We start from the raw sequence: 15,637 nt of genomic DNA, 5'->3' as shown, positions 1-15,637 counted from the left end.
TTAGCACTGTTGACATTTTGGGCCAAATTATATTTTGTTGGGTCTATTGGCCTACGCATTGTAGGATGGTTAGCACATCTCTGGCCTCTTCCTACTATTTAATAGATGCCAGTAGTACCCTGCAGTTATGACAAACAAAAATGTCCAGATATTGCTAAATGTCTCCAGGAGAGGGGAGAAATTCCTCCTTGGTTGAGTATCACTGTTATAAATAGATCAGTTTAAATGATAGTAGAAAATGCCACTGAATTTCATTTATTTTTGCATTAACAATCTTTTGAAAGGACCTAGTATGTCTTCAAGCTTAAGGTTTATTTTAATGGCAAGTGCTTTAACTTGGTTTCTGAGCACTGTGGTCCAACATGGTGTGACTCATAGAACCAAGAGACTTTTAAAATCTGAGCACACAAAAGAAATTTTCATTTCAGATTTTAGTCTTTCCAAGACATACCTGCATAATAAGAAACTTAAGTTAGCATCATTAGACTATACCAATTACTTTATAAACTTTTATTAATTTTAATACTAATTATGCCAAGATTCAAGTTAATGATTTCTTCATCTTATTTTTGGTAACAACTCTTTTTGCAAACTTACTATGCAAGTATTTACTATCTGCTCTGTACCAGGTACTGGGAATATACAGTGAACAAAAATATCTGTCATCAGGTAGTTGATATTTTAAAAGACAATCTGATGAAAGCTAAGGACCTTTATCCAAGAATAATGCAATAATACATAGAAAATGTTGCATTCATGGTTAGGGAAGTCACTTGCCATCTTAAGCCTGTTTTTCTTCTTCCTGTTCTTCTTTATTGAGGTATAGCTTCTACACAGCAGAAAGCACAATGTTAAGTGTACCACTCGAGAACTACCGCTCAGATAAAGATGTAGAACATTTCCAGGACCTCAGAAGGCTTCCTTATGCCCTGTAGGCAATACAATTCACCCCATCCTGGGATAAACACATTAACCTAACTCTATAATCATAAATTGCTTTTGGCTATTCCTGAACTACCTATCAGTGGAATCATACCTATCAGTGGAATCATACAGTGTGTACTCTTTTTCAACTGGCTTTCACTCAACATTATGTCTGTGAGATTCAGTCATGTTGTTGCTTATTGCAGTTTTTTTTTTTTTTTTTTTTTTTGGAAACGGAGTCTCGCTCTGTCACCCAGGCAGGAGTGCAGTGGTGCAATCTTGGCTCACTGCAAGCTCTGCCTCCCTGGTTCACGCCATTCTCCTGCCTCAGCCTCCCGAGTAGCTGGGACTACAGGCACCCGCCACTACACCCAGCTAGTTTTTTTGTGTTTTTAGTAGAGACAGGGTTTCACTGTGTTAGCCAGGATGGTCTCGATCTCCTGACCTCGTGACCCGCCCGTCTCAGCCACCCAGAGTACTGGGATTATAGGCTTGAGCCACCACGCCCGGCCGGCAGTTTTTGAATTTTTTTTTTTATTTTTACTTTAAGTTCTGGGATACATATGCAGAACATGCAGGTTTGTTACATAGGTATACATGTGCCATAGTGGTTCGCTTCACCTATCAAACCATCATCTAGGTTTTAAGCCCTGCATGCATTAGGTATTTGTCCTAATGCTCTCCCTCCCTTTGCCCCCCACCCCCTGAATATTTCAGTGTTTTAAATTGTATAGTTTTCCAGTGTGTTAATATACCACAGTTTGTATATCCATTCTTCAGCTGATGGTTATCTAGGTTGTTTCCAGTTTATGGCTATTATGAATAAAACTGCTGTGACCATTCTTATACAGATTTTTTGGTGTACTTGATTATTTGTTTCTGTTGGGTACGTACCCAAGAGTGAAATTGCCAAGTCACGAGTATATAAATGTTTGGCAAATAGTTGGACCAGTTAACAACACCAGCAATGAATGAGAGTTCTAGTTGTTCCACATCCTTACCAGCTCTTCATATTGTCATACATTTTAATTTTAGTTATTCTTATGGAGGCATAATGGTATCCCATTGTGGTTATAAAATGCAGTTCCCTGATGACTATGATGTTGAGCACATTTTCGTATTCTTATTAACTATTGGAGATTGTCTTTTATAAAGTACTTTTCCAAGACTTTTGCCCATTTCTCTACTGGGTGTGTGTCTTTTTTCTAATCTCTTTGTAGGAGTTCTTTGTATATTCTGGGTATATGTCATTTGTTTGGATGTATATATGCAAGTGTCTTCTTCCACTTGTTTTTGTACTCTATTAATGGCATCTTTTGATGAACAGAAGTTGTTAATTTTAATGAAGTCCAATTTCTCAATGTTTCCTTCTGTAGTAATTTTTATGTCCCATTTAATAAATCTTTGCCTACTTCAGTACCTTGAAGACACTTTGTTTCTTCTAAAAGTTGTGTTGTTGTGTTTTTCACAGTATGGTCTGTGATTCATCTTGAATTAGTTTTTGTGTATGATGTGAAGTAGGGACCAAGATTTTTCTTCCCCTCATGTAAATATTCAGTTGATCAGCACTTTTTTTTGAAAAGACTGTTCTTTCTATCCATATGCAAAAAAAATTAAATTGGATCCTTAACTTACACCATACACAAAACTAATTCAAAATGGATTAAAGGCCTAACTGTAAGACCTGAAATTGTAAAACTTCTAGAAGAAAACACAGGGGAAAAGCTCCATGACATTGGTCTTAGCAATGATTTTTTGATATGACATCAAAAGCACAGGCAACAAAAAAATAAACAAGTGGGACTACGTTAAACTAAAAACTTTCTGCACAGCAGGGGAAACAATCAACAAAATGAAAGGGCATCCTATGGAATGGGAGAAAATATTTGTAAACCATATATCTGATAAAGTGTTAATATCATCATAAAGTGATGCTGGATTTTGTCAAATGCTTTTTTGGCATCTATTGAGATGATTAACTTTTGTTTTTAATTCTGTTTATGTGGTTTATCACATTCATTGACTTGCATATGTTAAACCACCCCTGCATCCCTGGTATGAAACCCACTTGATCATGGTGGATTATCATTTTGACATGTTGTTGGATTTGATTAGCTAATATTTTGTTAAGGATTTTAGCATCAGTGTTCATCAAGGACATCAGTCTGTAGTTTTCTTTTTTGATTATGTCCTTTCCTGGTTTTGGTATTAGGGTGATGCTGGCTTCATAAAATGAATTAGGGAGGGTTCCTTCTTTCTCTCTCTCATGGAATCGTATCAAAAGGATTGGTACCAATTCTTTGTTGAATTTCTGGTTGTAATTCTGCTGTGAATCTCTCTTGGTCCTGGACTTTTTTTGTTGGTAATTTTAAAATTACCATTTCAGTCTTGCTGCTTGTTATTGATCTGCTCGGACTAGCAAATATTTCCTGATTTAAGCTAGGAAGGTTGTATTTTTCCAGAAATTTATCCACCTCTTCTAGATTTTCTAGTTTATGTGTGTAAACATGTTCATGGTAGCCTTGAATGATCTTTAGTATGTCAGTGGTGTCAGTTGTAATATCTCCTGTTTTGTTTCTTTGTGAGGTTATTTGGATTTTCTCTCTTCTTTTCTTGCTAATGGTCTGTCAATTTTATTTATCTTTCAAATAACCACCTTTTTGTTTCATTTATCGTTTGTATTTTTATTTGTTTATTTCAATTTCATTTAGTTCTGCTCTGATCTTGGTAATTTCCTTTCTTTTGCTGGGTTTGGGTTTGGTTTGTTCTTGTTTCTCTAGTTCCTTGAGTTGTGACCTTAGAATGTCAGTTTGTGCTCTTTCAGTTTTTTTGAGGTAGGTGTTTAGCACCTCTTTGCACTTCTTAGCACCACCTTGCTGTTTCCCAGAGGTTTTGATAGGTTAATTTCCACCTTGTTTTTTCATTTTTGACCCAGTGCTCATTCAGGAGCAGGTTATTAATTTCCATGTATTTGGTATCAAAGGTTCCTTTTGGAGTTGATTTCCAGTTTTATTCCACTGTGATCTGAGAGGGTGCTTGATATAATTTCAATTTTCTTAAGTTTATTGAAGTTCATTTTATGCCCATCATATGGTCTATCTTGGAGAAAGTTCCATGCGCCATTGAATAGGATGTGTATTCTGTGGTGGTTGGATGAAATGTTCTGTATGTATCTGTTAAGTCCATTTGTTCCAAGGTATAGTTTAAATCCATTGTTTCTTTGCTGACCTTCTGCCTTGATGACCTGTCTAGTGCTGTCAGTGGAGTATTGAAATCCCCCACTATTATTGTGTCGCTGTCTATCTCATTTCTTAGGTCTGTTAGTAATTGTTTTATAAATTTGGGAGCTCCAGTGTTAGGTGCATATTTGTGTAGGATTGTGATATTTTCCTGCTAGACAAGGCCTTTACATATTTAATAGTTTTGAATTAAAATAAAACTCAGCCATGTGCTTTCTTAACCCATGAGTGAAAACAGTATTTCAGAAACATCATTTGACTATTTTGAATAAATTACCCTCAAGATCTGTTTACCTAAATTTTGGCTTACTTTTCCCCATTTATTTTTCTGAAGAATAAATAGGAAAATTGCATTGAACTCCAAATTCATTTTTCTATTTTAATAGAGAGAAAATTTATAGAGAAAATAAGTATATTAATATATTTTATAGACCAGTGAAGAGAATCTCATATGTAAAACTGGATCATAACCAAAGTTTTCTGAGGTACTTTACTTATATATATCTTTCTTTTATACTTGTTTAAAATCTTATAATGTCTTTTGTTTAATGCATAATACACTTTTAAAAGTTTAGTCTTGCATGAAATCAAGGTGGTAGGTTGTCATATTACGTTGTCATATTACATTGTCATAACCTGGCTGACCAGCTGGTGTCACTGTGGCACAGGCAATGAAATTACAATTTTTTTTTTTGTTCTTGTTTGTGTTTCTCATTGCAGATGTTTGATTTTCCATTTTCCTTCCTTTCTTAGTCTGTCCTAAGAGAGGCCCTGGTTAGCTTCACACTCAACATTCACATTTGTGTAGAGATAATTTCGTCCTAGAAATCCCTTTGCTAGCAGTTTAGTCATTGCCTCATATGTTAATGTTTTTAGATTTGTTCCTTTTTTTTTCTTTTTGAGACAGAGTCTCACTGTGTCGCCCCCAGGCCAGAGTGCAATGGTGCGATCTCGGCTCACTGCAACCTCTGCCTCCTGGGTGCAAGTGATTCTCGTGCCTCAGCCTCCCAAATAGCTGGGACCACAGGCCGCCCGGCTAATTTTTGTATTTTTAGTGGAGACGGGGTTTCGCCATGTTGGCCAGGCTGGTCTCGATCTCGTGACCTCAGGTGATCCTCCCGCCTTGGCCCCTCAAGGTGCTAGGATTACAGGCATGAGCCACTGCGCCCGGTGTCCTCTTTTTATTAAGATGGGGCAGCAATGGCTAGACGTGGAGAGGATACTCATCTTAGTATCATCTCAGTTTTTTACAGCAAAAATATTTCTGCTTCTAAATAAATGCATTTTATTTAGAAAATAAAAATTAAAATTATTCTTAAAAGAATAATTTTATTCTTTTAAAAATTAGTATTTTCAAAAAGAGTAGTAAAATTTAATCTAAATAATTCAAGTTACTCTGATTTGTAAACTGTGTGTAGTATTTGTAATGGATGCTGCTATAGTGCTGGTCAAAATTAATTAGAAATTTGCAACTCATACCATGAGTTTAAGAGCGGAAGCAAATCATATTAACTCCACATGGTTGAAACTTCTTGTGAATTTATAGTTGGTAGATTTAAAGACGTTGCCTCATTAGACCTAGTTCAAATGGAATTTTTCCTGTGGAAGGCCCAAAACAAAAATCCACAAATTTAGGGTGTTTTTACCTATGAACGCTTTCTCTAGGAAAACGTACATACACAAACCTACCAAATTTTGCATTCAGATTTAGTGAGCTTAGGACCCCCTGAACCCTGCATAAGGGTTCTCAGGTTCCCTGAGTCTTGAGAACCTCCCACCTCTAAGTTTTAAGTTAAATCACAGAGTATTCGTTCAGTAGAAGTATCTTAGAGATCTCTGAGTCTCACTATGTTATTTTACAGTGGAGGAAAAAGGCCCTTGAAGTTGTTACGGAATTAGCCAGTATTAATTAAATAGGTGTACCAAAAGCTTATGTGATTTGACTATAAGTGCAGTGAGTGCAAGAGCACTCTCTTTCATTACCTTACTTCCAGGGTTTGGTAACAGTTTTTGGCACGTACTACCAAAGAGGGCCTTTTAATAAATGTTTGGTGAATAAATGAATGTTTATTCATGTAAGCGAGTACGAGGACTAGAAACCAGATTTTTAGACTTCTCTGAAAAACCAGGGAAGAGATATTGTAATGTTACAGTTGATACATCTTGTGTCCTTAATTTCGCTGCATGTGGTATTTGGGTTTGTGAGTGTGGAGTCTTTGTTGTTATTGTTTTAATTTTTAATGATTTTGTTGAACTAAGTCATTTCTTCATTCTCTTGTACTTAGCAGTCTGCAATATCATACACTACAATCTGGAGAAGATTTGGGAAAGAAATACAAGAAATTGTTGGAACACTGTTCCTCCAACTCCTACCCTTACCAGTCACATGTTGTAACTTATTTATCTGCTTTTCCCAAGAGATTGGAATCACTGTTAGGTCAGAGATAGTGTGTATACACAGCACAATTTATGGTTCATAATAGTTGCTCAATAAAAGAATGAATTCTAGTTAATAGACTTAAAAGTTGACATCTTTTCTACTTCAGCCATCCTACCCTAGCGTTCTTATAGCATGTGACGACAGTTTGTCTCCATTCTATGTAGGAATGCAATATAATGTTTCCACGTTATAATGTTTCCACGTTACTCACACCTAAAAAATGTGGTAGCTCAGTCAATGGCAATAATGATTTGATGGGGACTTTTTCAGAGAGCCAGTTTTGACCTAATAATGTATGTTGGTCCCTTTTAGAGATAATGGCAAATGATTTTCAAGGATTGTTTAACCCATGCAAATCTAGATTCATTTTAATACTGCTTGCTTTTCAGCTATAGGCTATACTCTTAATACTATTACTACAAATTAATATTTTAAGTGTATTTATTTTTAATATACTATACATTAAATTAATTCTGGATTGAGAGTCCTGTTGAAAATACAGTTCATAATGAAAGGTTGAAGGCTTATCTGTCTTAAATTATAATCTGAGAGTGTGTCCTTATTTATAAACAAAAGCTATTAGGAATATGTTGTTCTTAAATTTCTTGGAGGAGTTATTTTGAATGTAGATACATATAAATATTTCCACAGTGATAGTATGTGAATGAATTCAGTATTTCTTTGATGCAAGTTGGTACATGATTCAGGCTTCTGAACTACTTAGAATCTAGACTAAGTAGGTGAGGCCAAGAGGGTGGGCAGTGAACCACCAAAAGGTACTGTAAGTTCTTGTTGAATATTGTTGAATGATTGAATGAGACAGAGGGAGAAAGGAAGATTGAAATTGTGTGTCTGTGGTGGGTGTGTATGTGCCTGGTGGTAAAATGGAAAAAATATTAATAAAAATGTTAGGAGATTTACTGTCTTGATTAGATGGGATAAGATATAGGAGGATATTGTGATCATAAAGTGACTTATTAAACTTATTAAAATGAGAGTCTAGAAGTGTTGCTTCCCAAATGAGGACAAGGTCTAAGAGTGGCAATTTGAGTTTAGGTTGCCTGAGTGGAATATGCAGTATGAAAGATGAAAGGCATTAGAGTTGAAGATGTTACTGAAATCTGAGACTAAGGTATAGATTGGGTTATACTAAGTCTAAAATGTCTTATCTGCCCTGACACTTTTTTGGCATGTTGTCCAACGACAGATTCCCAAACCTGATTGAGATTACCAATTTTAGGCATTTCTGCAAGTATACTGAGGGAAAATAAAATCACATACCTTTACATATCATTATTACTATCCCCTGTCATTCTGCATCAACATAGGTAGGCAGGCTCATGGAACAGATTTTAAGTGTTTTACAATTTATATTTTAAAATATAGCAACCTACTATATACCATGACGTTTAGTGGACTGTATTTTTAATGATCTAGGAAAACTTTCAGCCTAGACAGCTAATATATCAGCTTGGAAGGAATTGCTAACTGAACATCTATAAACATTTCCTGAAAATGTGCCCAACAACATGCAAGAGGTTAGAAACACCCAGTTTAATGGTGAGAGTTAGGGATAAAGCAGAAGCCCTAGATGTGCCAAAGCCCTCAATAAATATTTGAAATTGATTGGAAAGAAGGTAGATGACAGTGTTGAGGTGGGGACGAGGGCAGTGAGGAAGGTTACACACAGGAAACGGGGGTAGGATAGGGGCAGAGTTGCACAAGAATGGAAAGCAGTTCTCTACAACAGTTCCTCAAAATAGACTAAGGATCGCCTGCATCAGAATCACCTGATTTCCTTGTTGTGAAATTCGGATTTCTGGGCTTCTCATTCCAACTCAGTGAGAATCACAACAGGCAGCTAAGAGCAATCTGCATTTTTAACAGGATCCTCAAGTGATTCCTACTGAAATTAAAGTTTGAGAACTGGTTGTTTAGAAGTACCAATAGAGAGCTTAGAAAATGCTGACCCTGCCTCCTAACAATAGAATGTTGATAAGTAGAATGCTGGAAGATAATTAGTTTTATAAAACTCAAGATAATTGTGGAGAAGCAGAGAGGCCACTATAAGGAGGGTTAATAATGTTATAGAACTGGGGATGTGGAGGCTGTTCTAATAGTAGCTTTGCTTCTGGCAAATATTTTTTATAGACAGCTAACTGTTAAACTAACAAAGGAGATTTTAAATTAACAATTCATCAAACATTTAACGTAAGTTTTTCAGTTTGTTTCTTTAAAAAATGTATTATGGGCCGGGCGCGGTGGCTCAAGCCTGTAATCCCAGCACTTTGGGAGGCCGAGACGGGCGGATCGCGAGGTCAGGAGATCGAGACCATCCTGGCTAACACGGTGAAACCCCGTCTCTACTAAAAAATACGAAAAACTAGCTAGGCGAGGTGGCAGGCGCCTGTAGTCCCAGCTACTCGTGAGGCTGAGGCAGGAGAATGGCGTGAACCCGGGAGGCGGAGCTTGCAGTGAGCTGAGATCCCGCCACTGCACTCCAGCCTGGGCGACAGCGAGACTCCGTCTCAAAAAAAAAAAAAAAAAAAAAGTATTATGTAGATGCTTTGGAAGGTTTTGTCCATTTTGAAGGATGAGATGTTATTGAGAAAATTTCTTGCTGAATAAAGTAATAGACACTGTGCTAGATGTCAAGAATACAAGTGGTGAACAAAATAGATAAGCTCCCTGATCTTAGCATATGGTCTTCGGAGTGGGGAGAGAGAATATAGACGAGTTAATTTTAATACCATGTGAAAAATGTTATGCTAGGCCAAGTATAGCATGGTCTGAGTACTGGTAGGAGCATAGAAAGATTACCTGAGTAATTACTATATAAACTGAGGTCTGAAGGATGACCTAGCCAGATAAAGGGTGAAAAATATTCTCATCAGAAGCAACTGTAACAACCCGAAGGAAGTGTGAGACCATAGAACTGGAAATTCATGTTGGAATGGAGAATGTGAGGGCAGGTGTGTGAGAAATGAGGCTAGAGAGAGAAGTAGATAGTAGATCCTGCAAAACCTTAAAACTATATCGAAGAGTTTAGTGTTTACCTGAAAGGCAATGGAGAGCCACCAAATGCTATAAAAATGGGTGTGTCTCAGTTGGGTTCGCATTTTAGAAAACTGTCTCTGGCTACAGTTTAAAGAATTAATTGCGGGGCTGACAGTAATAGAGGCATGGGCATGGGAAACAAGTTCAGTCATCAATGGCAGAAGAGGAGTGAGACTTAGGACATTCTCAAGGATACTTTTTTTGTTTGTTTTTTGAGACGGAGTCTTGCTCTGACGCCCAGGCTGGAGTGCGGTGGCCAGATCTCAGTTCACTGCAAGCTCCGCCTTCCGGGTTTACGCCATTCATCTGCCTAAGCCTCCCCAGTAGCTGGGACTACAGGCACCCGCCTCCTCGCCCAGCTAGTTTTTTGTATTCTTTTTTTATTTAGTAGAGCCGGGGTTTCACCGTGTTAGCCAGGATGGTCTCGATCTCTTGACCTCCCGAAGTGCTGGGATTACAGGCTTGAGCCACCGCACCCGGCCAAGGATACATATTTTAAAACAAATTTGCTGAACGTTTTGTGTTCTTCACGTGTTGGTTTTACACTAACTTCAGTTCAAAAGTATTACCATGCTAAATTTTAAGTTCTAAACTTATGTTTTTAATGTCATAATTATAATAACCTCTATTAAAATATACAAAATGGAGACATTATTTTTCACAGCTTTATGAAAGCTATTACTACAGATATTACTTTGTATTCTTTTAAAAGAACTCAAAATGTACAAAAACGTGTTTGGAGCTTTTGCCAAAAGCATATTTTGTTTTAGCTTAATTGTTTGAAAAATATTTTTAAAAACTGTTCAATAATCCAGCATTATCCTAAAAGCTTGAATAAAACGTTAACTCAGGTTTATGCCATTTTATTGTACACTTGTTAAGCTTGGCCTTGTGAAGTGTTAAACTTTGAATTGAATGTCAGCAACATAAAAATGCAAATTAGGAATTTTACATTGTTAATTATAAATGGGTTCATTGTCTCTGAAATATATTCCGGAAAATATAGGAGTAAATTCAGTAGCAGATACTTTAAAAGTTGCCAAGCTAGGCACAGACTTACAAAACTGATACACTTAAAAAATTTGAGGGTTGGCCAGGTGCAGTGGCTCATGCCCGTAATCCCAGCGTTTTGGGAGGCTGAGGCGGGCAGATTGAGTTCAGGAGTTTGAGAGCAGCCTGAGCAACTCGGTGAAACCCCGTCTCTACTAAAATACAAAAGAAATTAGAAAGATATGGCAGTGTGTGCCTGTAGTCCCAGCTTCTCAGGAGGCTGAGGAAGGAGAATTGCTTGAACCCGGGAGGTGGAGGTTGTAGTGAACCGAGATCGTACCATTGCACTTCAGCCTGGGTGACAGAACGAAACTCCATCTCAAAAAAAAAAAAAAAGGAAAAGAAATTTAAAAGTTATATAAAGAAAGCATATTTAAAATTTTGGTGAACTATGTTACTTAGAGAATGAGTATTTTATTGAAAACAGTCAACAAGCTCATAAAATCCTGAGTATTATCTCACAAGTCATAAATTCCTCTCACATAGCCCATATCGTTTTGTTTTGCATTTAGCTGTGAAACCGTGTTGGAATGATAGTTCTCTTCAGAATTGGAATTGAACCTATTTTTATCGTTTTTAGTTAGGCTCCTTCTGTTAGTAGCAGTGTTGGAACCGAACTGTCGATTCCCTCCTGGGCAGGGGTCGCCGCGAAGGATCACCGACACGAGATTCACAGCAGAGAGTTAGTTATTACTAGTGCGCTAGGGTCCCAAGCTCTAAGTTGGCCCTGGGACCCCGAGTGCTTGTTACAGGTTGTTTATATAGGCAAACACAAGTTCAAACACAGCTTAGGGCGCGAAATTCAAACAAAGCTTTAGGCGCGTGGTAATTGGGTCTGTCTATGGCCTGAGCAAGGTATCTTGTTCTGATTGGTTGGGGCGGGACCTTAGGAGGTTCTTTCCTGGAATTGCTGATTCCGGGAACATCGGGGACATTGAGTCAGGGTGGGACCCCATGAGGTTATCAGGGTGGGACCTCATGAGGCTATCAGGGTGGGACCCCATGAGGCTATTTCCCGGAATTGTCTTTCTGTTTGGGTTCTGGGAACATCGGGGGGCTATCCGTGGCCATCTGGGGTTTAAGTTTCATGATGGCCAAGCTTTCTAAATTTTATAAGGCTTAGGAATTATGAGGCCTAGTTTCATTCCCTCCTCTTTTTGTGTTAGAGGCTCAATCTTGAGCCTCTTCTTCAGTCCTGAGGGTCTGGTATTGTTGGGTCAGAACCATAGCATGTACTATGTTTAATCTATTTTTAATAAGGGCGAGTAAACGGTTAAGTATGCACGGCCCGAAAGTCAAGATGAGCGTGAGCAGGATGAGGGGTCCTAAGATGGTGGAGATTAGGGTGCTAAACCAAGGGGATCGGTTGTACCAATTTTCAAACCAACTTTGCTGAGATTCTCTCTCTTTTTTTCTCGTCTAATCTTTCTCTTAGTTTTGCCATAGAATCTTTAACTACTCCTGAATGATCTGCATAAAAACAACATTGCTCTTTCAGGGCTGCACAGAGCCCCGCCCTCTTTCAGAAAGACAATTTCTAGTCCTCGTCGGTTTTGTAATACAACTTCAGACAGAGAAGTCAAGGACTCTTCAAGTTTTGTGATAGATTGTTCTATGGCTCTAAGGTCTTCATCTATGGCTACTCTAAGTTGTTGCAGATGATGGTTACCATGCACTAGGGCTGCTGTCCCGGTCCCAACTCCAGCCGCTACCCCAATTCCTAACATGACAGCGAGGGTGAGGGAGATAGGTTCTCTCTTTGGTCTAGTATGAGTTTTTTGCTCATATCGGAGATCAAAGGAGTCTCCAGAGTGATAGTATACTCGGGGAACAACTTGTACCAATACGCAATAGTGGGTGCCGCTGCTAAAAATGGCTGTGGATACACAGGGGGTGAGCCCAGTGTTGCAAGCCCACCAGTCCGTCTCGGAGGGGACTAAATAGTGATTGGAGCTGGGTACTGTCAAGGTTACATTACAAAGATGCTGATGACTAGGGGGCACTTGGCCTATGCAGGTTCCCGACCCAGAAACCTCAGCCAGGGTTAGTTTTCTTTGTTGTTCCCACGCGCATCCAGTAGGATTGGCGGAGTTAGTGAAATTATTAGTGGAGGCGATGCCTTCATAGTAAGGGGGGCCTGTTGCCAGACATAGCCAGCAAGAGGAGGTAAATTCTGGCTTTGTCTGGTTTAAAGCGAAATAGGAGCCCTTTATGAGATTTAGGAGCCTGTCACCTATTCCCAGGTCAAGGGGCCCGCGGGTGACGTTTTGGGCTGAGGGTGTGTATTTAGAGGAGGTGGAGGTTAAGGGCGGGGAAGTGCTTTTAGGAGCTCTTGGTTGGGGCTCTCTCGGTGCAGGAACCAGGGGCTTCCTTGTTTCTGATAAAACTTGGTTTGGTCCTACTGCGACAGAGGCTGTGATAGGGTTGACTATTAATTTGATTTGGATAGGGATTCCATACAGTGGCTTTTGGTATAAATATAGGCCCCATGTTAACCCGGATATCCAACGGTTATCAGATTTTGCTGCATCTTCAAACTTGATGCGGACCAGATTGCAAGTTTTTGAATATTGGGTTCTGGTGCAGCGCTGGACAAAGGACATGGTTATATACCAGGGTTTCGTGGCCCATTTCCATTCTCCATCATTAGTAGTTATACAGGACCAACTAGAGCAAAACAGGGCATCTATTTCTCCACAAGTTTTTCTCATTTCTCCTGTCCTGAATCCGGGACAGGCATAGAACCCGTTCCGGCTTATGGACACCCTTCTAGCCTGTTTTCTCCATTCTCCCCCTTCCATGTCATCTATCCTTGCTATTTTGTCTAGGTTGAAATAGAGGTCAGGGAACCAAGTCCCCATAGGAGCAATTTTTGAGGTTTTACCTAAGACCTTATGAGTACTAAAATCAGTTACCTGCCAGGTCAGGTTATATGGCCGGTGGGGGTTATTACTGCCAGCGACGCAGGGAAGGAGGGCTAGTAATAAGCAAGGGGCTAGATACGAGAGAGTCTTATCTTGAGCGAGTCCTCGGAGCGTCGGAGTCTCCATGTCTCAGGTGGTGTTGGTCTGGGCGTCCCTGGAGCGACCTTGGCGTGGGATGCGTGGATCCAAGTGGAGATTCCGTTAACCTTTATGGCTGTGGGCGTGGTCAGGAGAACAATGTAGGGTCCTTTCCATCGAGGCTCTAGTCCTTGAGTGCGGAGTCTCCCACCTGGAAGGGGTGACTGGTCTGTGGATGTCCTGGTTGGTACAGTTCTGCCAAGGGGGCCCAGATTTGGGCCTGTACTGCTTGGAGTCCTTTTAGCCGGGCCTGTAGGTCAGTCTTAAGATCGGAGGGGGAGAAGGAGTTAAGCAAGGTTGACAAAGGGGGAGGTCCTCCATAGAGGATTTCATATGGAGTGAGCCCAAAACGGTTAGGTGTATTTCGGGCCCTTAACAGAGCTAAGGATAGGAGGTGTCTCCAATCTTTTAAACCAGTCTCTAAGGTCAATTTAATAAGGGTCTCTTTTATTGTTCTATTCATTCTTTCTACCTGTCCTGAGCTCTGGGGTCTATAGGCACAATGTAATTTCCAATTAATCCCAAATATCCTGGCGAGCCTCTGACTTACCTGAGAAACGAAGGCCGGCCCGTTATATGACCCAATTACCTTGGGAAGTCCGAATCTAGGAAAGATTTCTTCCAGAATTTTCTTGGCTACTATGTGTGCTGTTTCTTGCCGGGTGGGGTAGGCTTCTACCCATCCTGAAAAGGTATCTACAAACACCAGTAAGTACTTATATCCAGCATAGTGAGGTTTTACTTCAGTGAAGTCTATTTCCCAATAGACTCCTGGGCGGTTACCACGAGTTCGTTTCCCTTCTGGCACTCGGGTAGCCCCAGCGTTTACCTGCTGACAGACCTTACAGGCAGATGTCACTTGTTCTACGAGGGTACTTGCCTTTGGGATTAGAAAGTCAGTTTTTTCAATCAGTAATTTTAGCTTTCGATTAGTCAAGTGTGTCCAGGCATGCATCTGCTGGATCATTGCCAGGGCCTCCTTTTGGGGAAGGACTATTTTTCCTCCTTTTTCCCAGTTTTTAGTGTCTTTGTTTTCTATAGCCCCTATGGCTTTTGCTTCTTCCTGGTCTTCTGGGGTATAAGTATGTTCAATAGTTATGTGGCTGGTTTCGTCAGGTTCTGTGGCTAGGGTTAGTACTTCCGCCATGGCGGCTTGCCTGGCCAATTGGTCAGCCTGTCTGTTTCCTACTGCGACTGGATCCTGTCCTTTCTGATGCCCGGGGCAGTGAATTATAGCCACTTCTTGAGGAAGAAAAAGGGCTTTCAATAAGGCAATTATTTCAGCTTTGTTCTTGATTTCCTTTCCTTCTGAGGTTAGGAGACCTCTTCTTTCATAAATACTTCCATGAGTATGAGCCGTTGCAAGGGCATACCGGCTATCAGTATAAATGTTAGCTTTCTTTCCCTTGGACAGCTCTAGGGCCTTGGTTAGTGCTATTAACTCAGCCTTCTGTGCAGACGTGCCAGGAGGTAGTGATTGTGCCCAAATGGTGTTGTGGCCATCTACTGCCGCCGCTCCCGCCCTCCGGGTACCTGAGTCAAGGTAACTGCTGCCGTCTGCGTACCAAGTGTGATCCGCGTCTGGGAGTTCTTGGTCTTTAAGGTCTTCCCGCGTTCCATGGGTCTCAGCCAGTATTTGCCGACAATCGTGTGGGCTTAGTTGGTCTTCTGGTACCGGCAGCAGCGTGGCAGGGTTTAAGGTGACCGGAGGGCCAAACTGGACGCGGTCCGCGTCCAGTAGGAGGGCCTGGTAGTGAGTTAGGCGTGCGTTGGTTATCCACCGGTCCGGGGGCTGCCGCACTATGGCCTCTAGGGCATGTGGGGTAATAACAGTTAGTGGCTGCCCAAGGGTTAACTTAGCAGAG

General features: G+C 40.2%; 1 protein-coding gene across 2 annotated transcripts in view; it reads left to right on the top strand.

Annotated features, from left to right (window-relative positions):
- LOC105463491 (ARF interacting protein 1) overlaps window positions 1–15,637 on the top strand; it is a 132,966-nt gene that overhangs the window by 55,271 nt on the left and 62,058 nt on the right. The window lies entirely within an intron of this gene.

This window comes from Macaca nemestrina, chromosome 3 (assembly GCF_043159975.1).
Source record: "Macaca nemestrina isolate mMacNem1 chromosome 3, mMacNem.hap1, whole genome shotgun sequence".
Taxonomy (NCBI): Eukaryota; Metazoa; Chordata; class Mammalia; order Primates; family Cercopithecidae; genus Macaca; species Macaca nemestrina.
This window is presented reverse-complemented; position numbering and strand designations above follow the sequence as displayed.